Source organism: Capra hircus, chromosome 19 (genome assembly GCF_001704415.2).
Source record: "Capra hircus breed San Clemente chromosome 19, ASM170441v1, whole genome shotgun sequence".
NCBI classification, from domain to species: domain Eukaryota; kingdom Metazoa; phylum Chordata; class Mammalia; order Artiodactyla; family Bovidae; genus Capra; species Capra hircus.
The window spans coordinates 23,951,814-23,961,923 of NC_030826.1; positions in this window are offsets into that span (position 1 = coordinate 23,951,814).

Sequence of the window (10,110 nt, forward strand, 5' to 3'; positions counted from 1 at the left end):
ACACTAATTGGTAGTGCTTCCAGCTGAAACTTAGCATTCTTCCAACTTGAAAGACCACAAACTCCTTCTAAATTAGGAGTGTGCTGTCTGCTCCTACTACATCCTCCCAGAAGTGCTAGACTCCTAGTGCTAGCCCTTTGGCACTGAATTTGACTCTGTATTACTGAATTTCTGGATGTAATTTGTCCCCTTGGAAAATGTCCCCACACCAGATGCACTATTCTTTTCACCATCACAGAGGATATAAATAGAGATGTTTATCTATATAGATAAAATAAATATAGGTATAGAGGTACTCTCCAACTGATTCATTTTCTCTCAAGAATCCTGATTTATCCACCTCAGCATGCCAAAAGCTGGCCAAAAAAAAGAAAAAAAGCGCAAAGGAGAAGCATCATTAGATGTGGGACGCTCCTTCGTGAAAGACGTAACAGAATCCAACATTTGGGATTTCACTCCTCGATGCAGGTTGAGCCAGCCATGTCAACAGGTTTTACACATGAACAAAGGTACTGATGTCACAGTGAGAAGAATCAGTAAAGAAAATCATAATTTTCTCAGAAACTTTTTCCCTGGCAAGTGAGCAGGCCCCAACTCTTGGGCCAAGAGTGTGACTGCGGATCACAAACCAGAGACAGGACTTGGGGATGTTATCACTGATGACGCCATGAGCCTCTCACCTTCTACGCCCATTTAAGTCAGTAGATCTCAGCCTGGGCTTCACCGACGGCAACATAATGCAGTGGTTCCAAAATTTAATAATCCATGAAAATCCCCTGGGGTTCTGGAAAACCCTGAGTTTGACACGGTAGGTCTGCTCCTGCATTTTTTGCTAAGTAGTGGTAACTTCATTATGGCATAATGCCTCTGCACTTCAGTTAGCACCCAGTTAATGCCCACGCCACGGTCCACGGACTACACAATGAGAAGCAAGGATACTTGATACATTTTAAAAATAAAAATTACTGAAGCCCTCAGGTATATTTAACCACTGTTTCTTATTGGAATATTGTTGCTTCAGTCCATGGCATCGCGAGGAGTCGGACCCGACTTGGTGGCTGAACAACAACATTGTGTCACAATATTGTGTCAGTTTCTGCTGTGCAACATCCATACACAATTTTCTAAAGCTCTAAAGTTATTCTAACATAACATGAGAGTTCAGAACTATGACATTAATGCTCACATTGAGCTGTCAGTATGCTGAAATGATTCAATATCATGGGAATAAATAACACATTGAGTAATACACAAAAATGCAGGCATTAATAAAAATAGATTACAACTGGTGGAATATTAATAAACATTTCTCAAACGTAGTGAAATTTTAGGAGGGAGAGAGGTGGAAAAGAGGAGCATTCAGTTCAGTTCAGTTCAGTCGCTCAGTCGTGTCCGACTCTTTGCGACCCCATGAATTGCAGCACGCCAGGCCTCCCTGTCCATCACCAACTCCCGGAGTTCACTCAGACTCACGTCCATTGAGTGGGTGATGCCATCCAGCCATCTCATCCTGTGTCGTCCCCTTCTCCTCCTGCCCACAACCCCTCCCAGCATCAGAGTCTTTTCCTATGAGTCCACTCTTCGCATGAGGTGGCCAAATTACTGGAGTTTCAGCTTCAGCATCATTCCTTCCAAAGAACACCCAGGACTGATCTCCTTCAGAATGGACTGGTTGGATCTCCTTGCAATCCAAGGGACTCTCAAGAGTCTTCTTCAACACCACAGTTCAAAAGCATCAATTCTTCATTACCATACCTGAAAAACTCTTGCAGAACATCATACAACCTGGGAAATCTAGACCCTCAAGTTGGAAGGACCCTAGTGGCCAGCTCATTCACCCTCTGCCCAACTTACCTAGTGTTTGAGGGTGACTCCAGGACTGTGACCTGAGGTTCTACTCCCCTTTATTCACTAAACCATGTAAAATATCACCCTCTGCAGTCATCACCTGAGTCTCAAACCTCCCTTCTCCATCTCCCATTCTGCACATCCTTGGGCCTAAGGGGCCCTGGATCCCAGAAGAGTCTGGATCCTGGAGGGATTTATTAAAGACAAAGCAATTACCCAGAACCTCTCTAGGACCAATGCTCTCAGGACCCAGGAGCAGTGACTGTTTACAATCACACCTGACTATACCTTGAGAAAAACTGAGAATGCAGAGCTCTGCAGGAAAACCTAACCACTGCCTCTTTAGGGAATGGACAGCAGACCTTTATGGTTGGAACCACAGGTGGAAAGTAAAAGAGGATGTTTGGTGAGGCCATACTGTTAATATCCTAAAATATCTGAGTGCAGCAGGCTGCTTTCTGTGGCAACAAGAAGCCTTCAGTGAGTTTAGTAAAGTGCCAAGAAAGACATTTTGCTTTTGGGCCATGCTGGGCAGCATGTGGGGTCTTAGTTCCTGGACCAGGGGTCTAGCCTGCACCCCTTTCAGTGGAAACTCAGAGTCTTAACCACTGAACTGCCAGGGAAGTCCCAAGACACATATTTTGGAAAGATTCTTAAGGTGGAAGAATCTCTCAGTGAAACACCGTTTCCCATAAATGACCTGTGGCTAACTAGGAGTCGTTACCTGTATGACACAACCATATGGACATATATAGAAAGTACTAGAGTAAGAGACAAAAGAAACACTCCCTGATCATATTCAGTTCTTCCTCAAATCAAGATAGAAGAGAAAACCCAGTTTGAACTCCACTGAAGTACTTCTGCCTTCTTACTTCTGCTGGAAAACGATGCTGGCACCTGGCACCTGCATCATCTCTAATACTCCCCAGATGTGTCAGAATACCTCCTAGATTCCAGCTCTTTCTTATGCTGCAGTTATCTATGGCCACAAAGCCATAACTAACTTTCTTTGGCTGTGCTGGGTCTTCCTCGCTGTGTCTGGGCTTTTCTGCAGTTGCCGTGAACAGGGGCTACTCTAGTTGTGGGGCATGGGCTTCTCGTGGCGGTGGCCTCTCTTGTTGCAGAGCATGGGCTCTTGGCGCACAGGCCTAAGTAGCTGTGGCACACGGTTTAGTTGCCCGATGGCATGACAGAGGAGCCTGGTGAGCTAAAGTCCACGGGGTAGCCAAAGAGCTGGACACGACTTAGCAACTAAACAAGAACAACAAAGACAAACTAAACTATTGTAGCAAAGGAGATAGAGAGAGCACTTCAGTTCAGGGCAGGTCAAGAAGACACTGGAGACATGAAAATATATCAGAGGAAAGGAGGGTAAGAGACAGGATAATGCAAACCCTTGCTCAGGAAGAGATAAGTAAATATCTATATTCAACAATTGAAAGTCCAGTTTAGCCGAGGTAACCAGAGGAGTGAGAATTTTGAATTTTAAGTAGTATTGAGCTCGAGTATAGGATTAGTATTAGTCACTCACTCGTGTCTGACTTTTTGTGACCCCATGGACTGTAGCCAGCCAAGGCTCTTCTCTCCATGGGATTCTCTAGGCAAAAATACTGGAGTGGGTTGCCATTTCGTCCTCGATAAAGAAATCTGTAACTGGCTGTGATCAGTTAATTGTAAGCACCACTGCACTTGGACCAGCCTGATCTCGAGGACAGAGTATTATGTAATGCATGGTTTTGGTTAGGTTTAAAAAAAAAAAAAGATAAGTTAACTGTTACAGAAAGGGACACAGATACTGAAGAAAGGGCTCCACTCTCCACCTCTTCACGTGGCAGACCTGGGTTCTAAGTGGCCTTTCTGGGAGCACAGCATGGTCTGGATAGTGGCCTCCCACAACCAGAAAGGCCAGCTTTAGGAAGGGACCACTGGCCCAAGAATTTGCTGCTATAGCGGCATGCATACACCCAAGGAGGCAGAGCATCCCAAATTAAAGTTATTTTACAAGCTATCACGGCTATGCTGTTTCTTAGTCTCCTCCATATTTTCAGGGCTTCCCTGGTGGCTCAGATGGTAAAGAATCCCCCTGCAATGCAGGAGACACAAGAGATCCAGGTTCAATCCCTGGGTCAAAAAGATCCCTTGGAGGAAGAAATGACAGCAGCCCACTCCATTATTCTTGCCTGGAGAATTCCATGGACAGAGAAGCCTGGTGGTTATAGTCCATGGAGTTGCAAAGAGCTGGACACAACTAAGCAACTAGCACTTTCTTCATTTCTATATTTTCAAATGGGACCTCGGGGTTTTGTCTGGCTCAGTAAATATTAGTAGGCTGCTGCGGGCCCAGGTTCTGCAGTTTCAGTCTCGTCATTCATGGAATGTCTGTCCAAGGTGGTGGGGTCAAGGGCAGAGGGGAGAGGGTGTCTCCACAGTAAATGAGTAAATGCTCAGTAAACAGTAGAGTTTATTTCATCAGTAAATAAAACACTGGAAACAGTAAAGAAAAAAGGTGGGGTGCGGATACAAAGATTAGTTGGAAGTTTAAAAATAATGCTTCTGGAGAACTGTAAAGATGGCGGAGGAATAGGACGGGATGACCACTTTCTCCCTCACAAATTCCTCAAAAGAACATTTCAACTCTGAGCAAACCCCACAAAACAAGTTCTGTAGGCTGGCAGAGGACATCAGGCAACCAGAAAAGCAGACCATTGTCTTCAAAAACAGGTAGGAAAAAATATAAAAGACGAATAAGGAGACAAAGGAGGTGGGGAGGGAGCTCCGTCCCGGGAAGGGAAGCCTGTCCCGGGAAGGGAATTTTAAGAAGAGAGGTTTCCAAACACCAGGAAACACTCTCCCTGCCGAGTCTGTGGCGAGCCTTGGAAACACAGAGGGCAACATAACAGGAAGGAAAAATAGATAAATAATTAAAACCAACAGATTACAAGCCCACCAGTAACTCCCCCAGCGGAAAAGCAGCACGGACGCCTGCATCCGCCACTGGGAAGTGGGGGCAGGGCAGGGACACGCGGGAGGCGCGGGCTGCAGAGCTTTGTAAGAATCGGGCAGGAACGCCCCACGCGCAACCAGAACGATCTAACTTGGGCTAGCAAACCAGACTGTGGGATAGCTACCACGCGAAAAGCTCGAACATAAGACACCACCAGGACCGAGCACAGAACAAAGGACGGTCGGAAAAAGCCGGCTGCAGACCATCCCCCGCCGGGGACAGGCAGCCAGAGCCGTAAGGACTGGAAAGGGGCAATTGCAGACCCGGAGAGACTTTACTTACCTAACTGCAAGCAGGCTTCTTTGCTAAGACTTCTGGGGGTGCTGGACAGTCACCATCTGCCTCACGGGGGGCGCCAGTGGTCCACCCAGAAAGCTGAGCAGCAGCGGCAGAAAAGGTGACAAGCCACGGCGATCGCGCTCGCCAAACTCCTGAGCTACTCGGACCTGGGAAGGACACAAAGCGCAGTCCCAGCCGAATCTGTGCCTCTGAGGGCTGCCAGAGCGCCGAATCTGAGCGGCTTGGACCAGAGAAGTGCACGCAGCCTAGGGCCGGCCTCAGACGGTTCCCGGCTGAGCATCCTAGAGCTGGAGCGGTTTGTGCGCCGGGAGAAGGGACAGGTCAAGCGGGGCTGAGACACTGTGTGCACACGACAGTGCTATTTGTTTGCAGCATCCCCTCTCCCCACAGCGCGACTGAACTAGTGAGCCTAAAAAACCAGCAAACAGAAGAAGTTAAACACAGGGAACCACCTTGGAAGTGATCCCACACGGCCCACAACATCAGAGAAGGGCTAGATATATTTTTACTATTTTTAAAATCATTCCTTTTTCTTTTTTTTTTTTTTTGTTTTTTGTGTTTTTTGTGTTTTTTTCTTTTTTCTTTTTTTATTCTAACTTTTTTTAATTGTTAAGTCTTCTATTTCTCCTCTAATTTTTATTTCTATAACCTACTATTACTATTTAAAAAAAAAAAGACTTTTTTTTTTTTTTTAAGGCAAACACCATATATAGTCTTTGGATGGTTGTTGGTGGTTTTTTGGTTTTTTGTTTGTTTGTTTGTTTGTTTTGTTTTTTTAAATAATTCTTGTTTGTTTTTTTTTTCTTTCTTCCTTTTTCCTTCGGCTTCTTTTCTTTAATATTGTATTTTTGAAAATCCAACCTCTACTCTAGATTTTTAATCTTTGCTCTTAGGTTTTTGTTGTCAATTTTGTACATTTAAACACCCAAACTTCACTACCCAAGTTTACCTGAGAGCGAGATTACTGGCTTGACCACTCTCTCCTCCTTTGGACTCTCCTTTTTCTCCACCAGGTGTCCTCTGTCTCTTCTCTCCCCCATCTCTTCTCTATCCAACTCTGTGAATCTCTGTGTGTTCCAGACAGTGGAGAACACCTAAGGAACTGGTTACTGGCAGGATTTGTCTCTCTCCTTCTCATTCCTCTCTCTTATCCTCCTGGTCACCTCTGTCTACTTCCTCCCTCTCCTCTTCCCCGTATAACCCCATAAATACCTCTGAGCGGTCCAGACTATAGAGCGCACATAAGGAAGTGACTACTGGCTAGCTTGCTCTCCCCTCTTTTGATCTCACCACATCTCATTCCAGTTACCTCTAACTACCCCCTCAATCTTCTCTTCTCCTTGTAACTCAGTGAACCTCTCTGAGTGTCCCTCAATGTGGAGAAACTTTTCATCTTTAACCTAGATGTTTTATCATCGGTGCTGTATAGATGGAGACGTCTAGAGGCTACTGTAAAAATAAAACTGAAAACCAGAAGCAGGAGGCTTAAATCCAAAGCCTGAAAACATTAGAGAACTCTTGAATTCAGGGAACATTAAGCAATAGGAGCTCATCAAATGCCTCATCAAATGCTCCACCCAAGGGCCAAAAAGTTCCAAAACAAGACATACCACTCAAATTCTCCAGCAACACAGGAACATTCCCCAGAGCTTCAATATACAGGCAGCTCAAAATTATTCCAAAACCTTTGATGTCTCATAACCCATTACTGGTCACTCCACTGCACTCCAGAGAGAAGAAACCCAGCTCCACCCACCAGAACTCCAACACAAGCCTCCCTAACCAGGAAACCTTGACAAGCCAAAGATAGAACCCCACCCACAGTGAGGAAGCTCCATAATAAAGAGAACTCCACAAATTACCAGAATATAAAAAGGCCACCCCAAACGCAGCAATATAACCAAGATGAAGAGACAGAGGAATACTCAGCAGGTAAAGGAACAGGAGAGTTGCCCACCAAACCAAACAAAAGAGGAAGAAGTAGGGAATCTACTGGAGAAGGAATTCCGAACATTGATAGTGAAAATGATCCAAAATCTTGAAATCAAAATGGAATCACAGATAAATAGGCTAGAGACAAGGATTGAGAAGATGCAAGAAAGGTTTAACAAGGACCTAGAAGAAATAAAAAAGAGTCAAAATATAATGAATAATGCAATAAATGAGATCAGAAACACTCTGGAGGCAACAATTAGTAGAATAACGGAGGCAGAAGATAGGATTAGTGAAGTAGAAGATAGAATGGTAGAAATAAATGAATCAGAGAGGAAACAAGAAAAACGAATTAAAAGAAACGAGGACAATCTCAGAGACCTCCAGGACAATATGAAACGCTCCAACATTCGAATTATAGGAGTCCCAGAAGAAGAAGACAGAAAGAAAGATCATGAGAAAATCCTTGAGGAGATAATAGTTGAAAACTTCCCTAAAATGGGGAAGGAAATAATCACCCAAGTCCAAGAAACACAGAGAGTTCCAAATAGGATAAACCCAAGGCGAAACACCCCAAGACACATATGAATCAAATTAACAAAGATCAAACACAAAGAACAAATATTAAAAGCAGCAAGGGAAAAACAACAAATAACACACAAGGGGATTCCCATAAGGATAACAGCTGATCTTTCAATAGAAACTCTTCAGGCCAGGAGGGAATGGCAAGACATACTTAAAGTGATGAAAGACAATAACCTACAGCCCAGATTACTGTACCCAGCAAGGATCTCATTCAAATACGAAGGAGAAATCAAAAGCTTTCCAGACAAGCAAAAGCTGAGAGAATTCAGCACCACCAAACCAGCTCTCCAACAAATTCTAAAGGATATTCCCTAGACAGGAAACACGAAAAGGGTGTATAAACCCAAACCCAAAACAATAAAGTAAATGGTAACAGGATCACACTTATCAATAATTACATGAAACGTAAATGGGTTGAACGCCCCAACCAAAAGGCAAAGACTGGCCGAATGGATACAAAAACAAGACCCCTCTATATGCTGCTTACAAGAGACCCACCTCAAAACAAGGGATACATACAGACTGAAAGTGAAGGGCTGGAAAAAGATATACCACGCAAATAGAGACCAAAAGAAAGCAGGAGTGGCAATACTCATATCCGATAAAATAGACTTTAAAACAAAGGCTGTGAAAAGAGACAAAGAAGGCCACTACATAATGATCAAAGGATCAATCCAAGAAGAAGATATAACAATTATAAATATATATGCACCCAATATAGGAGCACTGCAATATGTAAGACAAATGCTAACAAGTATGAAAGGGGAAATCAACAATAACACAATAATAGTGGGAGACTTTAATACTCCACTCACACCTATGGACAGATCAACTAAACAGAAAATTAACAAAGAAATGCAAACTTTAAATGATACATTAGATCAGTTAGACCTAATTGATATCTATAGGACATTTCACCCCAAAACAATGAATTTCACCTTTTTTTCAAGTGCTCATGGAACCTTCTCCAGGATAGATCACATCCTGGGCCATAAATCTAAACTTGATAAATTCAAAAAAATCAAAATCATTCCAAGCATCTTTTCTGACCATAATGCATTAAGATTACATCTCAATTACAGGAGAAAAACTAGTAAAAATTCCAACACATGGAGGTTGAACAACACACTTCTGAATAACCAACAAATCACAGAAGAAATCAAAAAAGAAATCAAAATATGCATAGAAATGAATGAAAATGAAAACACAACAACCCAAAACCTGTGGGACACTATAAAAGCAGTGCTAAGAGGAAAGTTCATAGCAATACAGGCATACCTCAAGAAACAAGAAAAAAGTCAAATAAATAACCTAACTCTGCAACTAAAGCAACTAGAAAAGGAAGAGTTGGAGAACCCCAGAGTTAGTAGAAGGAAAGAAATCTTAAAAATTAGGGCAGAAATAAATGCAAAAGAAACAAAAGAAACCATAGCAAAAATCAACAAAGCCAAAAGCTGGTTCTTTGAAAGGATAAATAAAATTGACAAACCATTAGCCAGACTCATCAAGAAGCAAAGAGAGAAAAATCAAAGCAATAAAATTAGAAATGAAAATGGAGAGATCACAACAGAAAACACAGAAATACAAAGGATCATAAGAGACTACTATCAGCAGTTGTATGCCAATAAAATGGACAACGTGGAAGAAATGGACAAATTCTTAGAAAAGTACAATTTTCCAAAACCGAACCAGGAAGAAATAGAAAATCTTAACAGACCCATCACAAGCACGGAAATTGAAACTGTAATCAGAAATCTTCCAGCAAACAAAAGCCCAGGTCCAGACGGCTTCACAGCTGAATTCTACCAAAAATTTCGAGAAGAGCTAACACCTATCCTACTCAAACTCTTCCAGAAAATTGCAGAGGAAGGTAAACTTCCAAACTCATTCTATGAGGCCACCATCACCCTAATACCAAAACCTGACAAAGATGTCACAAAAAAAGAAAACTACAGGCCAATATCACTGATGAACATAGATGCAAAAATCCTCAACAAAATTCTAGCAATCAGAATCCAACAACACATTAAAAAGATCATACACCATGACCAAGTGGGCTTTATCCCAGGGATGCAAGGATTCTTCGATATCCGCAAATCAATCAATGTTATTCACCACATTAACAAATTGAAAAATAAAAGCCACATGATTATCTCAATAGATGCAGAGAAGGCCTTTGACAAAATTCAACATCCATTTATGATAAAAACTCTCCAGAAAGCAGGAATAGAAGGAACATACCTCAACATAATGAAAGCTATATATGACAAACCCACAGCAAACATTATCCTCAATGGTGAAAAATTGAAAGCATTTCCCCTAAAGTCAGGAACAAGACAAGGGTGTCCACTTTCACCGCTACTATTCAACATAGTTCTGGAAGTTTTGGCCACAGCAATCAGAGTAGAAAAAGAAATAAAAGGAATCCAAATTGGAAAAGA